We start from the raw sequence: 25,366 nt of genomic DNA on the forward strand, positions 1-25,366 counted from the left end.
GGGCTTGATCCAAATCAATTAGAAGACCTTATTTGATGAGGATTATGAGTCCAAATAATCAGAATTGGATAAGGAGAAGAATCCCTAAATTTTAGGAACCCATCCTTATCTTCTTGGAGAAGAATGACATCTAAATTTATCCCCAATATTTTCTATGCCTATACTCTTTATTTTTGACCAAAAATTGGCGTGAGAAGAGAAGAGGAGTGGGGCTATATTTTGTATAAAAATGGCACCTTAAATCTTTCTGGAAAGATTTAGATGAATTTCCTAATTTGTAGGGATTGCATGGTGCATGAAATAGGGTGTTCTGCGGCTGAATTTTGGATGCATGAATTCCTATTTTTTAGTGATCTAAAATGCACAAAATTTGGATAGGTTTATCTTCTCTTATCTGCCAAACCACCAAAATTTTTTGGGAATTTTATCAATCAAATTAGTTGGCTAAATTAGGTGTGAGGCGTGGGGCGGTCTTTTAGCTATAAAAGACCCCCATGCCTTGGGTTCAAGATATACCATATTTAGAGGTTTCAAAAAATTCTGAAAAAATTCTCTGAGGGCCTCCATCCCTTCTTCTCCTTCTTCCTCATGTCCATCCTCCATCTCCTTGAAGAACAATCAAAGGTTGAGTGTTTAGAAGGAGAAAACTTCAGCCACTGCAGTGTTCCTGTGCAAGCTAGCACTCCCGTGGAAAACGATCTACCTAGGGCTTCGCGTGTACTTCTCATAGAGCCATTCATGTGCGTGGCTGCGAAGTCAAGGATCAGATCCATAAGTTTCTTCCTTCATAAAAGGTATTAATCCCACATCAATATTTTATTTTGGAGTCAGGGTCTAGGTCTGATTCCCCGAGATTTTACCCTCCTTTGGGGCTCCTCACGGAGTTATCTCCAGAATCCATTCGATGGATATTCGGAGATTAATCGGAATAGAGTGTTTACCTTTCAGATCTGATAGTTAATCATGCATGAATGTTTTAGCATAATTGTTTAAATGATTCCGGCATAATCCTATGTGTTCTTAAGGTGCTGATTTATAGATTTGATCATGTAAGCATGCATGAATTAAATTGTTTGATTCGGTTTTTCCGCTGCATTTTAAAACTTAAAAAGAACTACGTATGGCTTGATCCCCCTTATGAAGGGGTACGTAAGCAACCCGATCAGGTTCAGCCATGATTTTTTTAAAAAAATAAAAATTTCAGCATGCTTAACACCGAAGAACCTAGGATACACTTTCAGTGGTATCAGAGCAAAGGTCCAAGAGTTGTGACCAATCTCCGGAAACTCTCATGCATGATCGTGAGACGAAGCATGGCTCTCCGTCCGGAGGCATATAGAGATGCGTGCTCTGATAGGTATACATGGGTGTCACCCTACTTTTAATAGGACCGAACCCATGTAGGAGTGGAGACTCCCCCTTCAGTGGTATCAGAGCCAGGTTTATGTTTAAACTTTTATGTTTTAATTCTTGCAATTAAATCTGAAATCATTAACATGTTTAGATTAGATCTAAAGTATTTTTATGATTGATTTATTTGCTGATTATGCATGATTAAGTAGATCTGAAATTTTGGATGCATATGATGCATGTTTGTGTTAGGATTAGTAATATGAATAAATCTGAAATTATAATATTGTTTAGATTAGATCTAAATAAAGTTTATGATTCATATGATCTCTAATTTTAATGAACAAATCAGATCTGAAAATAAAAGTAAAAAAATAAATACATAAAATGTATGTTGTTTGAATTAATTCATGTTGTTATGTATATGTGATGCATGAACATAAAACATAATGACTTAAACATGAATTAAATCTGATTACATATGATTAATTATAAAAACTCAGATCTGAAAATATGTTTTAAGAACTGAAAGATTGTAATTAATATGTAACTAAAAAGAAATATGCAATGATCAAAACTTTCATAAGTCTAAACTTAATTGAGAATTAAGTGTTATGAAATAGAATTGTAACTCAATTAATTGACATTGCATAATTCTTTGGGCATATGGGTTAGCTTGAATCAAGTTCCTAGGATTGGGTTAGACCTAAGGTTAGAATCATATATGGACAAATAGAATTAATTGATCAAATCTAATTAAGTAGTAACTAGATTAGGTCAAGAAAATTCTAGGTCAATTTACAATAGTTGTAGATGGATCAAGTCCATGTCTTTGATTAGACCAAGATGAAACTTGATTTAGGCTCAGAGGTGTAGCCCGAGTCATTTGAGTAATCAAATCAAAATTGATTAACCAATCGGTGTCTAAGGTAAGTTTGGCAGTTTTGACCAGTGGTTTTTAATTGGGAGCTACTCGCACTAATTCGTCTTTGTCGAATTAATGGCATATCCCTTCTACCGATCTCACTTACCTGGCTGACATGGTCAATCACATTTTAATTGGATCACTTAATGATTCGAGTTAGCCCATGCCTATAAGGAAAATCAGTTTGACTGATTTAGGTGCCTCCTTAACCGGTTTGAGTCTAATCTGATTTGGTGAAGTCAGTGGAAGAAATTAGACTAACCGGATCTTCTAATCTATCCTAATTATGAAATCCTCTAAAATTATTAGGTCCTTAAAATGAAATAGTTATGGGGATAACTAGATCATAGCCTCCCATTAAGTTGGGTGATAATGGGTCCAATATTTTGATAATTATTGGAGGCGCCACACGCCTGGTACTTATCAAGCATTGGAATTGTCATTCAATATATGATGAGTTAAATGTACCTTCAATAGGCGGTCAGGTGAGCGAGCCACACTCGGGCTTGGTCGTCTATTAGTTGATTAGATTTAACCCTATCATTTAATGGTTGGACCTGACTAGGGTATTCGGTGGAGGCGCTACACGCCTGCCGAAGAACCTAGAGCAAAATTATCACTAGAAGTTGCTTGGTGAAGCAACTGGTTTAGAACCTACCAATAGGTGCATATGGGTTAGCCGAGCCACATTCGGGCCTATATGCGATCTATTAGGTTCTAGTGCCCACTAAAGAATTAAGAGTAATTTTTTCAATTGGAGGTAGAGGCTACCAATTTGTATAAAATAGTGGGAGTACCTTTAGACTAAAGTCCAAGTCTAATGTGTTTAGTCAATTCATATACTAATAGCCAAATTTTCTTTTATACAGAAATGGACACTAATTTGTCACTTCGCTCATTATTGGATAATGACAAGTTGACTGGTCCCAACTTCAATAAATGGTATAGAAAATTGAAAATTATGCTAGAGCATGAATGGATCCTTTATGTGATAACAGATTCGGCACCTGAGCAGCCTGCTGCTAATGCACGGGGTACGGTCAGAGACACTTATCAGAACTGGCTCAGCGATCATATCACTGTCCGTTGCATTATGCTTGCTGCAATGAATGATGAGTTTAGTAGGCGTTTTGAGAATGCGCAGCCGGAAGACATCATTCAAGTGTTGAATGAATCATTCGGTATTCCTGATAACGTTGAAAGGCACAAGACTAGTTGTGCTATTTTCAGCGCATGTGTGAAGGATGGGGCTTCGGTGACTGATCATGTATTGTACATGGTTGAGTTAATTGAGCGCCTAGGCACTCTCGGATTTTCCCTACATGATCAATTGGAGAAGGATGTACTGAATTCTCTTCCTGGTTCATACTGCCCATTTCTCACCAACTTTCGTATGACGAAACTGGTAGCAAATTATCACAAACTTTTGAGAAGGATCACCAACTCCTAAAAGTGTCGGTAAATTTAGTGGGAGGTTCGTCCAGGGGTCGTGGTACCTTTAAGAAAGGAAAAAATAAAAATAAAATCCAAAAGAAATAGGTGCACCATGCTCAGCCTAGTCAGAAAAAGAATAAAAAGGCTGATCAGAGCAAGATGGAGTGCTTCTTCTGCAAGAAGCAAGGATATTGGAAGAGGAACTGTCCTCTTTACATTGCATCCCTCGATCCGAACCGGCTTAAGAAAAGTGGGCAATCAGTTGCCAATCAAGGTACTTATATGATAACACCTTGGGTATTGGATACCGGTAGTCCTTTTAATATATGCAATTCGTTGCAGGGGCTACAAGTCAGTGAGAGGTTTGAAGAAGGAGAAAGGTTCCTGAATGTTGGAGATGAAAGATCAGTTCCAGTTCTAGCTTTAGAAATTCTTAAACTTGAATTCAGCTCTCATGTAAATGTTCTTAGTGATTGTCACTATTATCCAAGTTTTTTATTGAATGTCATTTCTATAGGCCTTTTGGCCAAAAATGGTTATGAAATATCAATAAAAAAAGTATTATTGCAATATCATTTGGAATGGTGCTATTGTAATGAATGGAACTCTGAGTAATGGCATTTACATTTTGTCACAGCCTGTTCATGTAATGTACAAGTCCAATAAGCACCCTAGAATAGATAATGTCACGGATGTCTACCATTGGCATCATAGGCTACGACATATTAACAAGAACAGGATGAACATATTAAGTAAAGAGGGAATCCTCGATGTTAATGATTGTGAATCATTGACAACCTGTGAATCATGCCTTCTTGGTAAAATGACCAAATCACCTTTTACCGAAAAAGGTGAACGAGCCAGTGACTTATTTGTTGGGGTTTTCCAGTGCCCAAGGGCGCAGCGGAAGATACGGAATTATAAAATTTTCTTATAAAACCCATTATATGAAACCCTAATAAGCCAAGATCGCCTTAATAGTATAACCAAATAATGTAGAAAATATAATCTTGGTATAGAAGAATACCTATCACGCTATATCCAATATGTCTGAAGACGTCCTAAGGTGCCCAAATATTCACCCTCCGATGTTGATCCACACAGGAATGGGTTCAAGACTCTAGCTCCACCAAAACTTGATTCTAATTGTTCAATCCTTCCAAAGGATTTAATTGGCTAATTTTCCTTCACTTCCTTCTTCCTTTCTACCTCTAAAACATTCACTAGCCTTTTTGTCCTAAAGAAGACCCTCTTGTCTTGGGTTAGGACAAAAGAGAGAGGCTTGTAAGAAAGAAGTGATAAGGGAGAGAGAAGGAGAAGCTTTTTCTTGGATGATCTTTAGAACCCCAAGGCACCTCCTTATTTATAAGAGATGGAGGGATGCATCATAAAGGGATGCATCCCATCCACACACCTCATCATGATGAGGCATGTGCCAAGAGATGCATCCCATCATGATGGAGTGCTAAGGAGAAGGGTGTATCAACTTCTTTCTCATGTCTCCCTCTTAAATCCTGATGATCCAAGGGCCCAAATGCAGTGAACCAAAGCCAATGGTCCAGATCTAGGTGCCATCTAATGGTCCAGATCAAGACATCATCATCCAGGGTGCCATCCAATGGTCCAGAAGTAAGATGCCATCACCGATGGTCCAGATTCAGGCGCTGAGCAACGGTCCAGATCTTTCATCCAGAGAGCCATGCAGTGGTCCAGATTCAGGCGCTGAGCAACGGTCCAGATCTTTCATCCAGAGAGCCATCCAGTGGTCTAGATTCAGGCGCTAACCAGTGGACCAGATCCTTCATCCAGGAAGCCATCCAATGGTCCAGATGAAGGCGCCAACCAATGGACCAGATCCTTCATCCAGGAAGCGATCCAATGGTCCAGAAGTGAAGGCCCTATCAAACCCAATCCAATTGGGTTTAACCAACTTAAAGAAAACATTAAACCTAATCAAATCAGGTCTAATTAAAGCCAAATGGGTTCCAACTCTTGGCTATCCTATATTAGGTCATGATCTAATTATATTAGATCAACCTAACCTAAGAATCAGATTCGAATTTAATTTGAATCAGGAGCTAGGGTTTGCAATACGTGCTAGCATGTTCATCTTGCAAACATGATCTAATCCAATTAGACCCTTGATCAATTCCCTTGTATGTGACCCATTGGGTTCCTTATCTTAGCCAGCAGTAGGTGCAGGTGCAAGTTGACCTAACCTGATTAGAATACCTCTAATCCAATTTAGGTTCAATTTAGTGCTAAACCTGACTTAGCAATCAGAACCTTTATGATGCTTTGATCTAATCAAACTCTTTGATCCGATCAACCCACAAGACATGATTGACGTCTAGCAACGTATCATGTCTACCCAGAAGATGAGGAATGTATTGGACAAATCCAAACATACCCTTCAGTGGCAAGTTACTGTGCAATTCAATCCCTCATTCATACTACATCCTGAATAAGTGCATGAGTATGGATCAATATCAAACTCAATCACTTATTCATGTCTCTCTCAATCTTTTATATGATAATTCAAACAATGAAACATTAGAAACTCTTTCTAATATTCATTTTGCTTTGATCAAAGGCTTCTTGAATCATCATAAGATTAGAGTAAGTAGGATGTTACCTTCTCTTACTAGAAGTGACTGATTCCTTGTTGACCTACTCACAACCTTCGTACAAAATCCACCATATCCAGAATATCCCGTACACAACGCAATGTCGTGAATGAGGGTAAACCAAAACATAGCTTCAAGTGCACAAGGTACCATGGTGATCTTAGGTCTAAGGATCACTTGCACAACTCCCACTATGAGAACCATCTTTTGATAATTAAGTAAGAATCCAAAAGATGTTCTCATGGCTGGTTATTTCAGTGAACTCATTCCTCTAATGAGCACCCACATCTTTGTATTAGTGTCTCACACAAGTGATTGTGAGATCAATCACCCTCTACATTGAGCATACATAAGATGTGCCAGTCTTTTCGGTAATATTGATCCCCGACTCAATATACCAATTTGACTGGAAATATTCTAAATTAGGATTTTAGGATTTTAGGTCTCACTGGTATGATCTCATCATAACCCTAAAACCAATGTCCTAATTTATGGGGTTCATCATCCAATAATAAAACAGATAAGCAGCAAATGATGAAACACAATGCCTTTATTGATATATATATCGAGTGTCAAAGTACATGATTTGGAGGATTACAAAGAGAAACCCATCAAATGATTGGATTATAGGGCATCTACTCTTTCATTATTGACCCTTGTACATTCTGATATATGTGGGCCAATAAGTACAAATACTAGAAGTGGGTTTTCATATTTCATTACATTTACAGATGACCTTTCTAGGTATGGTTATGTCTATTTAATGAGATATAAATCTGAATCATTTGAAATGTTCAAATTATATCGTAATGAAGTAGAAAAATAAACTGGAAAGAGTATTAAAACTCTTCGATCAGATTGAGAAGGTGAATACCTCACCAGTGAGTTTCTGAAATATCTAGGAGAAAATAGAATTCTCTCCCAATAGACTCCTTCTGGTACACCACAGTATAACAGTGTATCAGAAAGGAGAAATCGAACTTTGTTAGACATGGTTCGATCCATGATGGAGTTTGCTGATCTGCCCATATCCTTTTGGGGATATGCTCTTGAGTCAGCCTGCTATATTCTAAATAAGGTTCCAAGTAAGTCTGTAAATAAAACACCACATGAAATGTGAACTGGACGTAAGCCGATGCTCTCTCACCTTAGGGTTTGAGGGTGTCCAGTGTACGTCAAACATTTGAAAACAGACAAACTTGAATCCAAGTCTGACAAATGTTTCTTTGTTGGTTATCTTAAAGAAACTAAAGGATATTACTTCTACTTTGCTGAAGAACAAAAGTTGTTCGTAAGCAATAGAGCTATTTTCCTAGAGAAAGAATTCCTTAGTGAAGGAACTAAAAGCTCTAATGTTGAGCTTAGGAAAGTTCAACATGTAGAAGATCCGACACCATCCACTGAACCAATTGAGTCGGATTTGATTAGATCAGATCCAGAACCCATTTTAGATGCACCATTAAGGCGATCAGGTAGAGTACCACGTCAGCCGGACAGATACTATGGTTTCTTGGTCCGGGACAGGATCCTATCGAACTTGATGAAAACGATGAGGATCCGATCACATATATGGATGCAATGCAGAGGTATGACTCTGATAAATGGTTTGGAGCCATGCAATCCGAAATAGAATCCATGAAGGTTAATGATGTATGGACATTAGTTGACCCACCCGAAAAGATTAAACCCATAGGGTGTAAGTGGATATTCAAAAGGAAATGGAGCACAGACGGAAAGGTAGAGACCTATAAAGCCCGTCTGGTTGCCAAGGGATATCGTTAACGTTATGGTATTGACTATGACGAGACATTTTTTCCTGTGGTAATGCTCAAGTCCATTCAGATTGTGCTTGCAATAGCAGCACATTTAGACTATGAAATCTGGCAAATGGATGTAAAGACCGCATTTCTAAATGGAGATTTAGAAGAGGAGGTATATATGATACAACCTGAAGGTTTTACATCTACAAATGAGTCTAAGGTGTGCAAGCTACAAAGGTCCATTTATGGATTAAAGCAAGCTTCACGGAGTTGGAATATACGTTTTGATAAGGTAATCAAAACATATGGCTTCATTAAGAGTGAAGAGGAACTTTGCATTTATAAATAGGCAAATGGTTCAGTTATTATATTTCTTATTTTGTATGTGGATGACATTCTTTTAATCGAAAATGACATTCCTGCATTACAAGAAATAAAGGTATGGCTATTGTTAGAAGTATGCCCTAGAAGCCAATTTGGCTGACGCATTATTTTATTCTAGAACATAAATTTGTACTTGACCTAATTAAGTTGGGCATTCTTTTCATTCATGTTCTTACGTGTCCATGAATCGTCCAAGGAATTAATACGATGATGATGCATATTCTCAAGAGTTGAGAATTTGAGGCATGTGTCATTGGTGATTAATTCCTGAATTGCTCCTGATCGATGGATCATCACGAGGACGGTGATTGATCCGCTGAGATTAGTGCACATATTGCTTTCTTTGATGGACGAGTCTTGAGTCCACAGTGTAGGGACACTGGAGCAATTGTGCAAGTGCTTGTTAGAGAACAAGGGTACTCATCGTGACCAAAACAAGAAGTCACTTGGATGTCTATCCACTCGTCAGTGACTTGCTTGATGTTGCAGTAGTGTGACTGGTCCTTTGACCTGCGGTGCTTCGGCTACTCACAGTGAGGTTATTGTAGTTTGACTGCACATATACATGGTCCTAGACATATGGATCCATGCAGTGTAGATTGGCTGCAGTAGGTTCATTGTAGGAGTAGGATATGCACCTATATGAAATCTATCGACCTTGGTAGATAAGGAGAGATCCTATGTGATTTATGAGACTGAGTTCGTAAGACCTCGGCCGGGGCAGTATGTACAGTGGAGAAAGAGTTTTTCACTCTCGAGCTTAAGTCGAATAAATCTTGACATATGACAGATGATGGGGTTTGACGAGTTGTCCATGACCTCCGTCCTGTAGGGATCTACGATAGAAGGACTGTATCATACGATAACTGTACCTAGAGGTTCATCATTCCATTCTACTGGATAGCCACTACATGCTGCTAGGTGTCACTGGTGGATGGTGAGACTCATAGGGAATATCTTGATGATCGATAAACCCTGATGAGTTGAGTTGGAACTGTTCCAACCCATCGAAAGAAGTTTCCAATGATATTATGATAGAGATCGCAATATATCTTACTACCAGTCTGTTGCCCAAGGTGACAAGCCAAAAGGGGGGGGGGTGAATTGGTTTCTTTTAATTTTAACTATCTTACTTGTGTTAAATGATGAGTTAGTGAACTTAAACAAATCGTAATGCAAACAACAAGAAGTATAGTGGTTCGGTGCTCTCCTTAGCACCTACGTCCACTCCCCAAGCGACCCCTTGGGAATTCACTATAATCCCGTGAATTACAGTTGGATTGTTTTTCGGGCTCACAATCCAAAAACCTATACACTTTGGTTTTCCGGGTTCACCAAAAATCTATGTTGGTTTTGCGGGCTCACCAACGAACCTATGTTGGTTTTACGGGCTCACCAACGAACCTTTACAATTGATTTTTCGGGTTCACCAATCAACCTATTCCGTTGGTTTTGCGGACTAACCAAACAACCTTTACAAGTAGTTTAATAAACAAAGGAAGAAGATTTAAACTCCTAGATGAGCAAATATAACAATATAATTGATAGTCAACTTTAAAGACCACGCAATAGTACGTATCTGGTAGGATAGTGATTACGGGTATCGATCCACAGGGATTGGGGTATAGTTATTTTTCTTAAAAATAAAAATATTTAAAAGGATGAATTTGAATATTTAAAAGGATGAATTTGTGAAGACTATTAAACTAAGCAATTTAATAAAAGAAAATGCAATTAAGGGGATATCAGTTTAGGAGAACCTAGGGCAAGGAATTCACCACTAACATCGGAATAAGGATTAATTATATTTTAATTTATTCTTGGATAAACATGCAAATTGGCTACAAGCCTAATAAGCATTTGAATAAAAATTCACAAAAGTAATTTGGGCATAATCCATCTTCAGTTGGCATGAAATGTCTACCCTAATCTAAGGTGGTAGCATACTACATCTTCCTTAAGCATGGACTATCTTATATTTACTTAGTGATCATGAAGAACAGTTGTACGAACATCATACTTAAAATCACAGAAATTAAATATGATTCAAAAGAAGATATCCATTATAAACAATAAGTTCATACAACCCCAAGAATATAAAATAAAATATAAAACCCGTGTTCCTTTGTTAGGGCTGCATCCAGCCCCGGAGAAGAGATCAGGCTTCCATGCAGTGGTGGACGGCGGCAGCAGCACAGCAGCAGCAGGTCCTTCCTTCTTTATTTCTTCCTTTGGGAAATATTCCCAAAATACCCAAAAGGTTTCTCTCTCCTGGCTCTATGGGATTCGGCCTGTGAACCCGAGCTCTTCTTCTCCCCGTCGTGAATTTGGCCTCTGAGGAGATGGGAGAAGCCTCCCCCCCCCCCCGGTGGGGGAAGAAGGAATGGGATCAGCCCCCTCCCCTCATGGGGAAGAGGAGGAATGCCTTTCTCGGTTCACGCCTGGGCCTTTTATAGGCTCAGCATCCCCTCTCTCTTCTTCCGCGTTTCACGTTGCGATAAGGATGGATTGAAGCTGGATGAAGCTGAGGATTTGTTGCTTGATTTGATTCGCTGGGATCTCTGTTCCGCTGATGAGAGCTGATGCCGTTTGGGAGTGATCCGGAAGAGTTGGGGATGAAGACACGTGAAACAGGGGATGTTTGGATGAAGCGGCTTTGGGATGCGGCTGTAGGCTTTTGAGAAGATCTCGGATGGTTGTTCTTTGGATGCGGAAGGAGTTGAATTCCTGAACTTTATCCATGGACGATGGGACTCCGTTCCAAACGGGATGAGATCTGGGCGTTTTGGAAGGCTTATCCCTCCTGAGAAAAGAACTTGAGGATTCGGTTGGGAAGAACTTGTTCCGAAACAGGGGATTCTTCCGTGGCCAATTAAACCGAATAGGAGGGAGTTTGGATTCGGTTGTCAGTTGAGATGAAGCTTGCTTGGAATTCATTCGTGGGAGAAGAAGGTTATCGGAAGAGGATGAGAGCTGGAAGATCTGGGATGAGGTTGGCAGTTGGGATATAACGGAGGATAAGCTCGGGAAGAAGCTATCGTGGAGAGGATGGGATCTGAACTTGGTTCTGGGAGTGGTTGTTTGGGATTTGGTTGATTAAGGATTAGTCGGTATGGGATGCAGGGGATGCTGAAGCTCGGGAGAATTGAAGGATGGAGTTGTTCCGAAAGCTTTGGAGATGAAGACACGAGAGGAATGAGCTGGGAATGGCTGGTTTGATTCTGTTCGTGGGAGACCTGGGAGATGAGTGGATCACAGGGAAGATGGGATTGAGCTTTCCAACGGCTCTGTTCCTTGGATGTGGAGGTTCGGTTTTGGCTGGCATTGGTTCCGAAACAGGGGAAGAGCACGTGAAGCTCGGGTTGCTAGGAACAAACGCTGGGAGATGATCGCGGATGGGGAGTTTTAATCCGTGAATGTTAGAGATCAAGCTCCCTTGCTCTGTTTGTTTCCATGAAATCTAGGAATATGGATCGGAAGCTATGACACGGGAAGATGGAATGAATGAAGGATGCCTGTTGACGTGGATGCAGTGGAAGAGAAGAAGATGCTGGGATAAGGATGATCGCAGAGTACTCGGACGCGGAAGGAACTGGGAGCGTGGAGTTGGGATCAATCCGGAAGAAACGGAGTGACGAGGGAAGAGGGCTGATGAACTTGGGACGGTTCTATTCGTGGAAGGATCCGTGGGATAAGGATGAACTCGATGTGGAAGAAACTCGGACGTGAGGGGAAGTTTAGATGTGAGCGTGGGAAGGATGACGTGGATGCGAGATGAATTTGGGATGCTGGGATCTAGCGGAAGAAGCTGGGTGGAAACGTGGAGTTTTGTCACGGAGAAATGGGTGTTTGATACAGGGGATGTGATCCTATTCAGTTGGTAAGATGGTTGTGTCAGAATCTGACAGAGTCTTGATTTGCGGGGTACATGTGGTTTAGGTCCAGGAATAATTCCTAATAAATTTGACTCAACCTGCATACATTAGACTCAATCAGTAAATAAGTAAAACTTGAATAATTTATTAAAATGCAATGATGAAGGTAACACATTTTTTAGTTGAATTTATAAAATATATGAATTAAAATAATGATAAGTGCTATGAATAAGATATTAATTTATGCATTATTTAGCACTTATCACACCCCCAACCTACATTTTGCTAGTCCTCAAGCAAAATAAAAGCTAACTCACTTTCGCAGGAATCGCGATTGCATTTACCGTATGCAATAAGGCTTTAAACCCCTAGGTGGCCCTAGTGGACGAGTTTTGTCTCGTGAGGGTTTCCGGCTCAGGTACCCACAAACTGTAGTCGAAAGAATTTATTTTATTAATTTATAAAATCTAATTTCAAATGCATAAGTGCCAAGAATTTTAAAAGCACATAAAGTTTTAATTACTAAGTCAGCCCAAATCCTAGGTCAGTATGCAATTTAAGTTGAAGTTATTAAGTTTCTATTAGAGAGTTGTAAGGCTAATTTATACTTGGGTGCTCGGTGATATATGGACCATACACAAGCTAAGGCTTTAGATTTCCCAAAATACTGCTAAAGCTAGTAGGTCTCAAGAATTGGTCAGATAAGACCTATTCACTGATTCAAAATCACCCTATCTTGCAGGATTTCGAGAGTTGTGGATGTTTACTTTAATACCTCATGGGCTTTATCTGTAATATTCCAGTTTACTCGAATTTTTACAACGACGGCTTTCACACTATCGTCTTTTTTTCAAGGTCAATATTATTTTCTTTTTTTTTCTTTTTTTTTATTATTATTTTTTTTTTTGAGATTTATAAATTACACACTTTTACTCTTGTAATGATTCCTCCGTGTAGCGAGCACTCAGTCAACACTCCCACACCAGATGGCGTAAGGTGTTGGGCATCAAGACTCCCCTACGGACCTATGCTCGGGTTCCTCATTACAAGCCTGCTGACCTTTGACGATATGTAGCCCTTTTCGATGTACCTGACTAAATTCACTTTTTTTTTTTAACAGTAAATACGGGATAATAGTGAATTAGATAGGAATGATTCATCAGGACTCAAGGTTGCTACTAGACTTAGCAACGTAATGTTGAACCTAATCCTTAGAAGTGCAGGCCATGTGTGTTGTGAAATTCCAAAGTAAAAATTATCTTACAACTCGCTAAAAGAATATTTAATAAAAAGAACTCAAATTGACTTATTTCTGACTAATCATTGGGCTTTTTAGATTTTATATACTTTGTGTGTTTATCATTTCAGCACTAAAGCATAAAAATTAGGTTTTTTTTTTTTTTTGAAATTCATTTTTTTTTCACTTAAAAATGTGAAAATGCGAAAAAATCCTTCAAAAATTCAAATCCTATTACCCCCCAACCTAGATCAGACATTGTCCTCAATGTTTTTTTTTTTTGAATATTATATTATTATTTTTATTGTTTAATATATTTTTTTTATTTTGGACGAAAATATGATGCATATGGAGGATAGAAGCATTTTACCGTAGTTGCATCAGTAATATGAGGGATCCTGTTAAGAAAATAAAAAAAATGCGACAAGAAAATATGCAAAAATAACCAACGAGAATTGGGTTGCCTCCCAACAAGCGCTAAGTTTAACGTCTTCAGCCAGACGCAGTGCATCCTTATCAAATCATACCGGGTTTATGCGGGGTTCTCCAAGGAAGAAAATTTGTGGAAGACTGATTGTCGGGCATAGAGTTATACTCTTCTGATCAGTCAAGTCAAGCATGCACTAAAAGAAAATACGTCAAATCCTTGTATTTGCCCTAAAATCACTAGACAGCTCCTAATTGATTTGAAGAGGGCACCTAAGCCTCCAATCCGGTCTAATGAACTTAGTTGACCAGGTAAGCTCCCAGGTAAGTGGGGGGGTCACGATGCGTTGCAAAGGTCCCACTTAAAAACCACTTGCCTCGAACAGATGAACTGTCTCTCTTAAAGGGACAAAGCTTGCCTAGACATCAACTGAGCCACAGAGCGAAATTGGTGCAACTTTCGGTGATCTTCGTCCTATTGAGCTCGAATGTCCCTAGGGGCCAATGTCTAATTGATTTTAATTAATGTGATAGCTATGTGAGAATTGATTCACCTAATTTGGGCAAGAATCTGGTGATGAAATCCAGTTCTTATCTTGTTGGGGTGATTGCCCTTACTATGTGCGGATTAATTGGTGTATGTGTATCAAGCATGCATTCACACTTTTGCTGAATTTAAAATCAAACAATCACCACACAAGAAAATTTAAATAAGAAATGTTCAGATGTTACCAAGAGGAATTTTTCCAGCAATTTTTAAAGCAAACCTTTACAGCATTCCTTTGCCAATAATTCCCTTTCTGAATGTCCCAAACTTCCTCTTTGGTTCCTGATCAAATGATACCAAGAAAAATCAAAAATTAGTAAGAGAGGAGAAGGAGATAAGGAAAGTAAAAATAGAAACTATTTTTATTTTATTTTTTTATTTTTTGAATTTTTTTTTTGAAATTTTTTTTTTAATAAAAAGAAAAACAACTATGCTACCAATCCCCGGCAACGGCGCCAAAAATTGATAGTCAACTTTAAAGACCACGCAATAGCACGTATCTGGTAGGATAGTGATTACGGGTATCGATCCACAGGGATTGGGGTATAGTTATTTTTCTTAAAAATAAAAATATTTAAAAGGATGAATTTGAATATTTAAAAGGATGAATTTGTGAAGACTATTAAACTAAGCAATTTAATAAAAGAAAATGCAATTAAGGGGATATCAGTTTAGGAGAACCTAGGGCAAGGAATTCACCACTAACATCGGAATAAGGATTAATTATATTTTAATTTATTCTTGGATAAACATGCAAATTGGCTACAAGCCTAATAAGCATTTGAATAAAAATTCACAAAAGTAATTTGGGCATAATCCATCTTCAGTTGGCATGAAATGTCTACCCTAATCTAAGGTGGTAGCACACTACATCTTCCTTAAGCATGGACTATCTTATATTTACTTAGTGATCATGAAGAATAGTTGTACGAACATCATACTTAAAATCACAGAAATTAAATATGATTCAAAAGAAGATATCCATTATAAACAATAAGTTCATACAACCCCAAGAATATAAAATAAAATATAAAACCCGTGTTCCTTTGTTAGGGCTGCATCCAGCCCCGGAGAAGAGATCAGGCTTCCATGCAGTGGTGGACGGCGGCAGCAGCACGGCAGCAGCAGGTCCTTCCTTCTTTATTTCTTCCTTTGGGAAATATTCTCAAAATACCCAAAAGGTTTCTCTCTCCTGGCTCTATGGGATTCGGCCTGTGAACCCGAGCTCTTCTTCTCCCCGTCGTGAATTTGGCCTCTGAGGAGATGGGAGAAGCCTCCCCCCCCCCCGGTGGGGGAAGAAGGAATGGGATCAGCCCCCTCCCCTCATGGGGAAGAGGAGGAATGCCTTTCTCGGTTCACACCTGGGCCTTTTATAGGCTCAGCATCCCCTCTCTCTTCTTCCGCGTTTCACGTTGCGATAAGGATGGATTGAAGCTGGATGAAGCTGAGGATTTGTTGCTTGATTTGATTCGCTGGGATCTCTGTTCCGCTGATGAGAGCTGATGCCGTTTGGGAGTGATCCGGAAGAGTTGGGGATGAAGACACGTGAAACAGGGGATGTTTGGATGAAGCGGCTTTGGGATGCGGCTGTAGGCTTTTGAGAAGATCTCGGATGGTTGTTCTTTGGATGCGGAAGGAGTTGAATTCCTGAACTTTATCCATGGACGATGGGACTCCGTTCCAAACGGGATGAGATCTGGGCGTTTTGGAAGGCTTATCCCTCCTGAGAAAAGAACTTGAGGATTTGGTTGGGAAGAACTTGTTCCGAAACAGGGGATTCTTCCGTGGCCAATTAAACCGAATAGGAGGGAGTTTGGATTCGGTTGTCAGTTGAGATGAAGCTTGCTTGGAATTCATTCGTGGGAGAAGAAGGTTATCGGAAGAGGATGAGAGCTGGAAGATCTGGGATGAGGTTGGCAGTTGGGATATAACGGAGGATAAGCTCGGGAAGAAGCTATCGTGGAGAGGATGGGATCTGAACTTGGTTCTGGGAGTGGTTGTTTGGGATTTGGTTGATTAAGGATTAGTCGGTATGGGATGCAGGGGATGCCGTGAAGCTCGGGAGAATGGAAGGATGGAGTTGTTCCGAAAGCTTTGGAGATGAAGACACGAGAGGAATGAGCTGGGAATGGCTAGTTTGATTCTGTTCGTGGGAGACCTGGGAGATGAGTGGATCACGGGGAAGATGGGATTGAGCTTTCCAACGGCTCTGTTCCTTGGATGTGGAGGTTCGGTTTTGGCTGGCATTGGTTCCGAAACAGGGGAAGAGCACGTGAAGCTCGGGTTGCTAGGAGCAAACGCTGGGAGATGATCGCGGATGGGGAGTTTTAATCCGTGAATGTTAGAGATCAAGCTCCCTTGCTCTGTTTGTTTCCATGAAATCTAGGAATATGGATCGGAAGCTATGACACGGGAAGATGGAATGAATGAAGGATGCCTGTTGACGTGGATGCAGTGGAAGAGAAGAAGATGCTGGGATAAGGATGATCGCAGAGTACTCGGACGCGGAAGGAACTGGGAGCGTGGAGTTGGGATCAATCCGGAAGAAACGGAGTGACGAGGGAAGAGGGCTGATGAACTTGGGACGGTTCTATTCGTGGAAGGATCCGTGGGATAAGGATGAACTCGATGTGGAAGAAACTCGGACGTGAGGGGAAGTTTAGATGTGAGCGTGGGAAGGATGACGTGGATGCGAGATGAATTTGGGATGCTGGGATCTAGCGGAAGAAGCTGGGTGGAAACGTGGAGTTGTGTCACGGAGAAATGGGTGTTTGATACAGGGGATGTGATCCTATTCAGTTGGTAAGATGGTTGTGTCAGAATCTGAGAGAGTCTTGATTTGCGGGGTGCATGTGGTTTAGGTCCAGGAATAATCCCTAATAAACTTGACTCAACCTGCATACATTAGACTCAATCAGTAAATAAGTAAAACTTGAATAATTTATTAAAATGCAATGATGAAGGTAACACATTTTTTAGTTGAATTTATAAAATATATGAATTAAAATAATGATAAGTGCTATAAATAAGATATTAATTTATGCATTATTTAGCACTTATCAATAATCTACAAAAAAGAGTTTAGAGAATAGTTATCGCTTGATATGACTTCTCTCTTCTTTGTCAAGGATGCTTCACTCTTCACGGGTGGATGGAGCTCTTAATGATTCTTTGAATCTGCTCAATCACTTTCTTTTGACTCTTGAATGAAGCACTTGGATGAAGCTGTTGGCGACGCCCTGCACCGGAACCCACTCACATCGGTACAAACACCAACGTCGGACAAGCAAAGAGAGAAGCAAACGGATAAGCACTCTCTCGCTCCCTCGACACCAGACTCAAGGATCACCGCTTCGCTTCTGCTACGAAGGGCAAAAGATTACCCCGTGGTTTCAATAAAAACACTTGAGCACCGCAGCGGATTATCAAACCAAAGGAAGAAGAAATAGGAAGAAAATAGCAAAGCAAACACAAAGATGTAACGAGGTTCGGCTACAAGTAGCCTACGTCCTCTACCGCTCCAAATCTCAATTAGGATGAACAGATTACAGAGATAGCACACACCCGAACGATCACACGCGATCGCTCTACAAGAGATTCACACAGAATTCCCCTTGCACAAGAAGTAGGATCCCAATCCTCTTCTTCTCTAGAACCCTAACCGCACAAAACAAGAGTCTCTCTCAAAATATCCTTGAATATATCTCCTCCTAGGGCTCTCATGAGTCCTATATATAGTCTCAAGACCTTCAGATGATCATAGCCGTCGAAACGCTACCAAAAAACACCAAAAGAAAATCGTCCGTACGATTTTCCGCGAGCCCGAGTCGACTCGGCTGTGGTTCGAGTCGACTCTGGCACGTCTGGACAAAACTGGCACGATCTAGGGTCGACTCGACTGTAGCTCGAGTCGACTCGACGATGCTTCGAGTCGACTCGACTGTAGCTCGAGTCGACTCTGACAGTCCAGACAGAAACATGGTTTTCTCGGTCTTCTGGTCTTTCTCCTCCCGGGTCGACTCGACTGTTCCCGAGTCGACTCGACTGTTTCCGAGTCGACTCGACTGTAGCTCGAGTCGACTCCGCCAGTCCGCCAAACAGAATTATGCAGAATTGATTCTCCTTCAATTCTCTTCATCACCAATGGTCTCTACATACCCCAACAATCTCCCACTTGGAGACCTTGGGTATATCCTCTTGTTACTTGGCTCTCCTCTATGCTCCCACTGAAACTGAATCATCCTAGTGAGATAGGTACGATGCCTCCTCAACGTCTTCAAGCATGAAGACCAGCAGAAGCTGAACAACTCCTTAGCTTCTCCACCGTGACGACCTTCGTCAACATATCTGCAGGATTCTGACTTGTATGAATCTTCTCCAACTTGACGAGTCCCTGCTCGAGCAATGACCTCACGAAGTGGTACCGTATGTCAATATGCTTCGTCCTTGAATGGAAAGCTGAATTCTTTGCCAGATGAATTGCACTTTGACTATCTGAATATAACATGCAATCCTTCTGCTCCTTCCCAAGCTCCTTCATCAAGCCCTGAAGCCATATTAGTTCCTTGCACGCCTCTGTGGCTGCCACATACTCCGCCTCCGTAGTCGACAATGCAACAACTGGTTGCAACCTGGAAATCCAACTGACGGCTCCACTGCCCAAGGTGAACAAGTACCCTGTCGTGCTCCTCCTGCCGTCCAAGTCCCCTGCCATGTCTGAGTCCACAAAGCCCTGTAACCGGATCTCAGAACCTCCATAGCACAATGACATGTGCTCCGTGCCTCTCAGATACCTCAGTATCTATTTGTCCGCACGCCAATGCTCCAAGCCTGGGCAGCTCATAAAGCGACTCACAACTCCCACTGCTTGAGCAATGTCAGGTCTCGTACAGACCATAGCGTACATCAAGCTCCCCACCGCCGATGCATACGAGATTTTTGACATATTGAGCTCCTCCACCCGCGTCTTCGGACTTTGTCCTTTTGAAAGCTTTAAGTGGGCACCTAGTGGTGTGCCAACAGGTTTGGCACCCTCCATGCAGAATCTCTTGAGTACTCGGCTGATGTACTCCGCCTGAGATAGTCTGAGGATATGTTTAGATCTATCTCTGCTGATCCGCATCCCAAGGATCTGTTTCGCTGCTCCTAGATCCTTCATTGCAAATTTTCTTGACAGCTTCAGCTTCAATTTTGCAATCTCATGCATGCTAGCTCCTGCAACTAACATGTCATCAACATATAATAGCAAGATAATGTAAGATGTACCGAAGTCCCGGAAGTAGCAACAGTGATCCTCCTGACATCTCCTGTATCCTATCTCAAGCATGTAACTATCGAACTTGAGATACCATTGCCTGGGCGCCTGTTTCAAACCATAGAGGCTTTTCTTCAATTTGCAAACCAAGTCACCCGTGCCAGCTGCAACGTATCCCTCCGGCTGCTGCATATATATCTCCTCATCGAGATCTCCGTGAAGAAAAGCTGTCTTCACATCAAGCTGCTCTAAGTGAAGATTCTCTACTGCCACCATGCTCAGCACCGCCCGAATAGAACTCATCTTGACTACAGGAGAAAAGATCTCCGTGAAGTCGATACCTGCTCTCTGCTGAAATCCTTTTATAACCAGCCTGGCCTTGTACCGTTTCTTCCCATTCTGCTCTTCCTTCAGCCTGTAAACCCATTTGTTTGACAGTGCTTTCTTCCCCTTGGGCAGATCCACCAAATCCCACGTTTGATTCTGCTCCAATGACTCCATCTCATCATCCATGGCCAACTCCCACTCCTTCCTAGTATCAACCTCCAATGCCTCCGTGAAGTATTCAGGTTCTTGCTCTGACTGAGTCTTCTGACCAGAATTTGTAGACTCCTCTTCAGGATCCACAAAATACGGCTCAACAGGTTTTGTTTCTGATTCAGTGCTCTGCTGCATTTTCTCATTAAATACCACATCATTACTACGAATGATCTTCCTGTGTTCGGGATCCCAAAACCAATACCCAAACTGTTGACCTCCGTATCCAACAAAAATGCACTTCTTTGATTTGGCGTCTAGTTTGCTTCTTTGACTGGAATCAACATGGACATAACTGGTACAACCGAATACTCGTAAGTGCGCCAAATCAATCTTCTTCGCTGTCCATGCTTCCTCAGAAATCCCAAATTCAAGTTTTTTTGATGGCCCTCTGTTGATCAAGTAGGCAGCAGTGTTAACTGCTTCCGCCCAAAACTGCTATGGCAATCCAGCATGTATCCTCATACTCCTGGCACGCTCATTAATTGTTCTGTTCATCCTTTCAGCAACTCCATTTTGTTGTGGTGTCCCTGGAATTGTCCTCTGCCTGACGATCCCAGCCTCTGCACAGTAGTCCTCAAACTCCCTGCTACAATACTCACCACCGTTGTCTGATCTCAGGCATTTTAACCTCCTTCCTATCTCGAGTTCTACCATTGCCTGCCATCTCCTGAAGACCCCAAATACCTCTGACTTGTGCTTCAAGAAGAACACCCAAAGCTTCCTGGTAGCATCATCAATAAAAGTAACATAGTACTGAGATCCACCAATGGAAGAAACCGGTGCAGGCCCCCACACGTCCGTGTGCACGAGATCTAGCTTTTCTTGCTTCCGAGGTTTACCTTCTTTGTTGAATGAAACACGCTTCTGCTTTCCGAGAATACAATCCTCACAGAAGTCCATCTCAACACTCCTGAGACCCTGCAGCTTTTCCAACTGGTGCATCACCTCCAGTCCCTGATAACTCATGTGCCCAAGTCTGCAATGCCATAACTTGGCGTCCACATCTGCTGCAGCAACTCCAATAGAGTTCTCCGTGCCGTTGGCGATATAAAGTGTCCCAACCTTCTTGCCACTAGCCACCATCAACGAACCCCTGGATATCTTCCACTGATCAGCTGTGAAAATAGTCTTGTACCCCTGGCTCGCCAACTGTCCAATAGAAATCAGATTCCTCTGCAGTTGAGGCACGTACCGTACGTCCTCAAGCTCAAGTGAAGATCCAGAAATCAACTTCACTTCCGCGCTTCCCCTTCCTTGTATGGTGCAAGGCTCTCCATCCCCTAAGTAGACTTTGCCGAAGTCTCCCTTCTCATATCCTCCAAGAAGCTTCCGTTGGGATGCAGCATGGAAAGACGCGCCCGAGTCTATCACCCAAGATTCGTCACCGGTAGATAAAGATAGAACGAGGGCATCCATGTCACCGTTTTCAGCAAGATTTGCCAGATCCTTGCTGACTCCTTCGGTGTGGTCGCCTTGCTTCCCTTTAGGAGATTTGCAATCCCTCCTAAAGTGCCCCATCTTCCCGCAGTTCCAGCACTTCGCTCCCTTGTTCTGAGGTGCTCGAGACCTGCTGGATCTCGACTTCGAGTCGCTTCGAAATCGACCGTCCTTCTTTTGTCTTCCCCGGTTAGAGATGTTTAGTGCACTTCCAGACGACTCCGTAGCTCCAGAAGATTTCCTTCTTGCTTCTTCACTCAGAAGCACTCCCACAACGTCATCAAAGATCAACTTCTCCGTCGCCGAAGAGTTGCTCACCGCCATCACCAGGCCCTCCCAGCTATCAGGCAATCCGGAGAGGATTAGCAATGCCCGAATCTCATCGTCAAAACTAATCTCCACTGACTCCAACTGGGCCGTGAGTCCATTGAACTCGTTGAGGTATTCTGCTACGCTGCCGCCATTTTTCATACGAAGATTAAACAACCTCTTCATGAGAAATACCTTGTTTGATGCTGAGGGTTTCTCGTACATCCGCGACAATGTTGCCATCAACTCCATCGTCGTCTTCTCGTTTTTGATGTTGAATGCCACTTGGGATGCAAGTGACAATCTTATGGTGCCGAGCGTCTTCTGATCGAGGACCTCCCAGTCTTCATCGGACATCTTCTCTGGTTTCTTCGCTCTACCTCCAAGAGGTAAATTGAGATCCTTCTGGTAAAGATAATCCTCTATTTGCATCTTCCAAAATCCGAAGTTCGTGCCATTGAACTTCTCAATTCGCAACTTTCCTTCATCCGCCATTGCAGAATACCAATAGCTCTGATACCACTTGTTGGCGACGCCCTGCATCGGAACCCACTCACACCGGTACAAACACCAACGTCGGACAAGCAAAGAGAGAAGCAAACGGATAAGCACTCTCTCGCTCCCTCGACACCGGACTCAAGGATCACCGCTTCGCTTCCGCTACGAAGGGCAAAAGATTACCCCGTGGTTTCAATAGGGTAAAACACTTGAGCACCGCAGCGGATTATCAAACCAAAGGAAGAAGAAATAGGAAGAAAATAGCAAAGCAAACACAAAGATGTAATGAGGTTCGGCTACAAGTAGCCTACGTCCTCTACCGCTCCAAATCTCAATTAGGATGAACAGATTACAGAGATAGCACACACCCGAACGATCACACGCGATCGCTCTACAAGAGATTCACACAGAATTTCCCTTGCATAAGAAGTAGGATCCCAATCCTCTTCTTCTCTAGAACCCTAGCCGCACAAAACAAGAGTCTCTCTCAAAATATCCTTGAATATATCTCCTCCTAGGGCTCTCATGAGTCCTATATATAGTCTCAAGACCTTCAGATGATCATAGCCGTCGAAACGCTACCAAAAAACACCAAAAGAAAATCGTCCGTACGATTTTCCGCGAGCCCGAGTCGACTCGGCTGTGGTTCGAGTCGACTCTGGCACGTCTGGACAAAACTGGCACGATCTAGGGTCGACTCGACTGTAGCTCGAGTCAACTCGACGATGCTTCGAGTCGACTCGACTGTAGCTCGAGTCGACTCTGACAGTCCAGACAGAAACATGGTTTTCTCGGTCTTCTGGTCTTTCTCCTCTCGGGTCGACTCGACTGTTCCCGAGTCGACTCGACTGTTCCCGAGTCGACTCGACTGTAGCTCGAGTCGACTCCGACAGTCCGCCAGACAGAATTATGCAGAATTGATTCTCCTTCAATTCTCTTCATCACCAATGGTCTCCACATACCCCAACAGAAGCTTGCCTTGCTAGGGTTCTCTCTTGAATGCACTTGATGTCTTTTCCAAAGCTTGCTTCCTCTGATGAATACTCCCTCTTAAATACTTCTCCAACCTCCAAATAGTCCTTCCTGACCGTTGGATTGAAAAAACTAGCCGTTTATAGCCGTTGGGAGTCCAAAAAGCATTTCAGCACAACTAGCCGTTATGCTTCTGCCCGTGCTTGGGTCGACCCAAACTTTTCTTGGGTCGACCCAAACCACTGTTCATCAGATTTGGGTCAGCTCAAACTTTTCTTGGGTCGACCCAAACCACTGTTCATCAGATTTGGGTCAGCTCAAACTTTTCTTGGGTCGGCCCTCTCAGAACCATAGAACCTTGCATTTCAGCCTTCCTTCACTTGGGTCGACTCAACATTTCTTTGGGTCGACTCAAGGTTCAATTGGGTCGACTCAACTTTTACTTGGGTCGACCCTCTCAGGGTTTTCAGAGAACCTTTTCTGTCATGTATTCTGTCATTGTCTTTGGGTCGACCCTCTCACTGTTTGGGTCGACTCAAGCTTGGGTCGACTCAACTTCATCTTGGGTCGACCCTCTCAGTATTTCCAGAGAACCATTTTCCTGAGTCTTTGAGAGGCTTGAGGTTTGGGTCGACTTATGCTTTCCTTGGTGTGCCGGGGTCGACCCAATCAACCTTGGGGTCGACTCAATCCACACTTTGCTGCAACTCAAGGTTAGATTCATCTAAATAAACAATGAAATGCATTTATACAAATATACTGAGAGTAACAGACTTATAAATGAAGTATCGAATTAACTTGTAACATACTCTTGATTATTGCTTGTTAATCATCAAAATAACACTATCATCCTCAATCTTCCCCTTTTTGATGATTACAAAATATAGAGTATGAGCATATTGATACTTATCTTAAGATCAGTTTTCAAAGGGCTCAAGTTGCTGAATTTCAGCTTTTCAAATATGAGAGTGAAGTCTCCCCCTATATCATTCAAATATTTCCAATTTGACTTTTTGAATTGCTCCCCCTTTCATTTATATTTCATTAAAGATGAAACTTCAAAAATTTGAGATAAAGCATAAGTTTCAGATTATGTATCGAGGTGTGAAAGGTATGTGCCAAATTCTGAAATTCTATGTGCCAAATTCTGAAATTCAATGGAAATTTTAGATTTAATCATTTTTATTGTTACAAATTGCTCCCCCTTAAATGTATATGCTTTCCTATTATAATTTTCAACTTGTTTGACAACTTATTTCTCTTTCCTTACTTCTCTTATTTCTCTTCCCTTACTTCTCCCCCTTTTTGTTATCATCAAATAGGTGCATGGGAATAGACACAATAATTAACAACCATTTCAACTTCATTGATCAAAATAGAAACATTTTAGTACAATAATGCCAAAACAAAAACAAATGCAATGTTCCTCAATCAAAGTTCAAAATACATGATCAACACAAAATTCATATGAGAACTAGATACATATCCTAGGCTCTAAACAGAAATGCTAATATCAGCCTAGGGAGTATCTAATGGCTGTGATCTAGTCCTCATCCTCCTAGTGTACGTGGCACGGGGAGGTCGGCTCTGTAGCTTCTCTTTCCGCACGTTGGATCCGTGAGACTCTCCCGGATCGCTTGGCTACGGCTCTCTTGGGTCCCATTTCTCCAAGATCTTGAAGTAATCTAGTGTTTGGAGATGATTGGAGGAGATTGGAGAGTGGGGAATAAGGTTTTCGGAAGAGGACAAAGGGTAAACAGTGCCCTAGAAGCTCATGGGTCCCCCTTTTAA

The sequence above is a fragment of the Phoenix dactylifera genome, chromosome 4 (genome assembly GCF_051530095.1).
Source record: "Phoenix dactylifera cultivar Ajwa chromosome 4, Ajwa_hap1_PhDact_Kaust_v1.1, whole genome shotgun sequence".
Lineage (NCBI taxonomy): Eukaryota > Viridiplantae > Streptophyta > Magnoliopsida > Arecales > Arecaceae > Phoenix > Phoenix dactylifera.